Here is a 5,539-nt window from a genome sequence, read left to right on the forward strand (position 1 = left end):
ACCAAGTCTCAGTGGAAACACACACACACACACACACACACACACACACACACATACAGCTATGCATTTGGACCATCACTGGAAGCAGATGTCCTCCTCCTCAGTTCAACCACTGTATTCATCACCTCACAAAAACTCCTCCACCTGCAGTCAGACCTCTCTGATCTAAACACACAGCATTCACCTGGGCAACATTCATATTGTCATGACGCCTCTACGAGTCACTGAACTGAGAAAAAAAATGTAAAGAAAGAGAACCAGAGAGAGATTAATGAAGGATCTTCACTCTCTCTCTGGGAGCTGACAACATGACGCAGAATGAACACGCGTTTGACAAAGCACAGCTCAACGACTTTGAACATTTACCTTGTAAATGACTCCCGCAAGAGAGACCACTCGGACTGTTGTAACCTTGAGGGTGGGGGTCAAAGGTCACCTTGGCTTACTGGAGCCAATCACTCAGAGCGGAAGGAGTCGTCCCCGCAGGACGTGCCGGTGAAGAAGGGCAGACATCTCTGCACTTAAAACGCGTCCCACTATGATGATGTCATTTGTCTTCATATGACAAACCCTATGAAGGAAAAAGATCAGGAGTTTCTAATCACTTTGCACTGTACCGTTCTGTAATGTGAACGTTGGCCATGTTGACAATCAAACATCTTGTTTGCTCGTATATTTAGTTTGTTTGAGTATTCATTCATCTGACCTATGGCACACATTTTTGTGAATGTCAGCATATCTTTTTTTTTTTTTTTTTTAAGAATCCAGTAAGAGTGAAGCTACAGTGAAGTCTGAGATACATATGTTTCATATTGTTTTGTATGTCCACATATTTTCTTAAATCTTTTTTTTTCTTTCTTTCTTGGCCTGTTGGGCGAGCACATGCATCAAGACTCTGGATGTCTGCAGTTATTGTTACGGCTCCCTGGCAGATAAAAGAAGACACAGCAGTCTTTGATGAAGTTCATCTTAAATGTGTAGACATACTGTAGTTTGTATCGGTGGCATTAGTCACAATGAAGAGCTAATACCTCCAGTCATTGGTGTATCAATATCAGGGGAGAAAGTAATCACTTCAAAAGGTTCCTAAAAGAGATTCTTTACAATGTCCTCAAAGAAAGAAATCACCCATGATGCCTCAGTGCAGTGTGACCACTCATAAATGATTGTATATGAGACAATGCAGATCACACCTCCTCTGTCAGGAGATTTTAAACTCATTGAAAGACTTTCTGACAATCACACATTTAACGTGCACTTACAGTGGCCTCAGGTTCAGAATGACTTGGGTCTTAAAATCAGAGCTTTGATAATGTTTGTTAAATGGACCAGTGTTTCTACCTGTGGATGAGCATTCCTGCTGTATTTTGTAAATGTATTTTTTACTTGTATTTCTTTCATAACAAGGACAAACTGATCTGTCTTCTGTTCATCATTGATGCTCTCTGTACCGTCATCGTCGGGGATGTTTTTGCTTCCCGGACCAAACAACAATATTTTAGCAGTTAGGATGGAGCAGTAATACTGAGATATAGTTGAATATCCTCACAGTGCAATTGGACACAGGTTAAGCGCAACCAAAGTTTATGAGAACAATGTGCCGTCCCTGGACTGGCATGGCTTAAAGAACTTCAAAGACTTTGGAGAGTTTGTGAATGTTTCTTTTTTTCTGTCCAAACAGTTGAACAGCACCAAAAGCACAGGATGGATATATAAACAAATTCATTTCTCTCAGAAATAAAAAAAACAACCTACGTGACTTCTATTTATACATTCAGATTCTGTGTCTTTGAAGTGCTCTTTGCATGTCTAACACAATTTTGACGGTGCTATGGATTATTTTTTTAAGTGCAGTATGTTTGCTATTTTCTTTCTTTCTTTCTTTATGTTGCATTATGTGTATGCAACTCAAAACATGTCAAATCTTAATGTACTGAAAATGTGAAAACAAATGACGGTGAGATAGCGTGGAGCAGTTTCACCTCCAGATCACGCGTGACAGTCCGAGTGTAGCTTTATGTAGTTTTTACTTTCATGACAGTGACCTGACATACCTGATGTCTTATCTTTTGTCTTAATTAATGCAGATGACTTATTTTTGTATTTGATTTCAAAAATGAACCCTTTACATGCGCAGAGACCAAATTATCAGCCCGCGTGCCTTGAAGTATCATGCTGACCAACCTGTGTGAAGGTAGCCTTAACAAACTGGATCTTAATTAAAACTGCAGGCAAAGTCCAGTTTCGTCATACCTGACTCTGATTTTGTTTCTGTACTGTGTACATAATGACTTTGTTTTTTTGTCTGCCTCTGTCTTTTCTACTATTTTTGATTCCAAAAATCCTTAATAAAGGTAAATTATATACATTTGAATACGATCATTCATTTATTTCTAATGGCCTTCGTCTTTGAACTTTGTTGATCTTGTGTTACTGTATTTTAGCAGATTCACCACAACTTCCTCTCAAATCTCTCACATATAATTCCTTCGATTGTCAAAATATTACACTCATATACAGCATTGAGAAAGGTTTTATTGTCCACAGGAGCCGACACAATGAAGATTATCAAAAGCAAATGCAAAACAGTACAAAAGAAACATGATCAAACAGTAATTAGACTACTTATGGTTTCAAATGAATCCTCTATACTACGGTTGGAATCACTTCATCACTTTGACACATTTTACAAAAAACGTTTCTGCTTTTACTTCTGCATTATTCAGTGGAAACGCTCACAGCAAGTTTGCAAAGATATTTCTTAAAGCTGCAGGAAAAAAGACAATCAGATTTTCTTGCATTTCAAAATACAACTTTATGCGATGCTCGCTAATAACAGAAACACTGAAGTGAAAATAAACAGAAGTTGAATGAATGGTGGCTGAACTGTGATCAGTGGTTTAAGACATTTTCCCGTGGACAGTTTCTGTTAAAGCCAAGAGGAATGCATGAGCAGAGTTGAAGTAATACAGTGTGCATACACCAAATTCACAAACAGATACACTTTAAAAAAACCCAAAATACACAGAAGGCTATCCAGTTACTACAGCACAACAAAGTAGAAGATCTGCGTCAGATTCCTCATGCTCCTCTTTCTCCCACAAGACGGGACTTTGAGAGCCAGAGCGATTAGCTTATTAGCATTTTAGCTGTAAACATTCATTGGCTGTGACCGCCCTCTAACCATCACTGTGCCATTATCATTAGTCATCATAATGTCTGTCTGGCAGTAAGTCATCCGATGCGAAGAGTCGGGTGGATGATGGTTATCACGGTGTTACCCAAGGCACTCGAACCAGCAGCCATTTTGTTTCATTGTCAACGCAGGCCAGCTGTTTGTTTTGTTCTTGTTTTCATAATTCAAAATGTTCAGCGCTTGACTGTCGTGTCTCCTCGCAAGTGTTTTAGAAACACAAAGGGAAAGAGTCAAGCTGCAAGAATACATCTCAGTGTCATGAGTCGAGCACGTGTCCAGAGAAAGAGAAAAAAGGGTAAAAAAAAATCGGGGGTTGTCTGGTGAGGCAGGAACAAATTTCTTCTTAGAGTAGAGAATTTTCCATTTGTCGGTTTTCTGCAGGGATGAGAAACACAGAGATGAGTTTCACTTTTAGATAAAAAGACATTTCACACTTGAGTGTCATTCTGAAATTGTCATTCCACTGAAAGTCTTTGAGATGTGTGTTGAGAGATTATAAAATGAGTCCACAAGCAAACAAACACTTCTGTTTAGTGGAAAGTGGAAAAATCCCTACAGCTCCTTAACTTTTCCTCTCTTGTTTTAACAAGCAAATATTTCATCCGGAGCGTTCTCAGTTCTCCCTAATTACAGTGTGCCTTTCCATGCTTCAAGAAAAAGACACACAGAAAGAGAAACAAGTCCAGAAAGAAAGAGTCAGACACATGTTTGTGGGTGTCATCCCATCACATGACTTTCATTATGCCATAAAAGCGTGAATGTGTAAATTGTCATGTAATGTAAGAAAGTGCAGAGCAACCTCTGTTCTGGTGTTTCTTTTGATTTTTTTCTTCTTTTTTTTTTTAAACTAAAGTTACTTTTGAAACATATAATATTTAAAGTTACAACGCTTAAGATTTTCATGAAATCAAACATATTTTTTTATACTGCAGTAGCCATTTATTATATTTAGATTCAGTAATTACCTCTCTGTAGTTTTTATTGGTAATGGCGGAGTCCGCCACGACTGCACTGGATTCAGATTGCCTACCTGAGCACAAGAGATTCACAGAAAAGAATAATTAAAGTAAACACATTTAAAGTTTTTTGGGAGCATTTCTTTTTATTTTATACATTAAAAAATTATTGAAACATTTTAAATTGCACCTGACTCACATAACTCTCTCTCTCTCTCTCCTGTTTCTACGAATTGTACGAGCATGTAAATGTTTGATAGATCCAGATGCATTTTGGATCTTTTGGAAGTTATGTGGCGTTGTGTTGCCTACGTGTCAACCCAGTAGTCAATCCTCCATGGCTCTCTGTCCCTGCAGCTGTCTCAGCAAGGCCAACACACATACAGATACAAGCACATGTGCATAGTGCAGTCAAATGTACACACACTAACACACACACACACACACACACACACAACCCTCCCACCTGCACTCAGCTCACAGTTTGGCTCTCTAAAAATAAAGATGACTATCAGAAGCCACAACTTCTGGATGAGGCTTTTAAAACGCAGATGAGCCGCAGAGGACTTTACATCTGGTCTCAGATCAGTCCGGAGTCAAAGCCAGTGATTTAATATGCACAGAAGAGCATCCAACAGCTGGTCAGTCCAAACTGTAAAACACACACACATGCGCGGACGCAGCAGAGCCAGAGGTTCCGGCAGAGGAAAGAGCAGTGACAGGCATTTTGATTATAGTATAAACAGAAGGGAGAGTATTGTTTTTTCCAACTCAAACAGAACAATATCTCTTTATTCTGAAAGTCTCATTTAGTGCCAGACACCCACAATTCCTAAAATCATGCTCATCAAGAAGCACAGGACTGTCTGCTGTGTATTCATGTTTATGTGTGTGCTAATATAGACTCACAAGGCTCTTCAACACTAAAAGTACAAAATATTAGAGATATCCATAAACCCAAGTCAAACCAATTATTTTCTTACCAAAAAACTACGTTTGGTGGGACACCTTACAATTTACAGCAATCCAATACATCAACATAAGTTACAGCCTCAACACAAACTCAACACAAACTAAACATTATACACTTTGATGTATTGTCAAGTGTTCCAATTATTTTGTCCGCCTCATATATAACACCTACCATAGAAGAGAGGTGGATAAAGAGAAGCAGAAGATTTTCAAGCTTTCAGAAAACTTTGAAGCTGCAACTTTAATATTCAGACATTCTGGTGGTATTCACACACACACACATATGCACACATGTCTTTGATGTCTCTTAGCCTCTTTCGAACTTCACCTCTTTCCTAAATTACGACGTTCGGGTCAGTTTCAGGCCTTGAATTTCTAGCACTTTCTACGGTGGCCCCTGCAGAGCTGATGATAA

This window comes from Morone saxatilis, unplaced genomic scaffold (assembly GCF_004916995.1).
Source record: "Morone saxatilis isolate NCDOM2014 unplaced genomic scaffold, NCSU_SB_2.0 Contig18, whole genome shotgun sequence".
NCBI classification, from domain to species: domain Eukaryota; kingdom Metazoa; phylum Chordata; class Actinopteri; family Moronidae; genus Morone; species Morone saxatilis.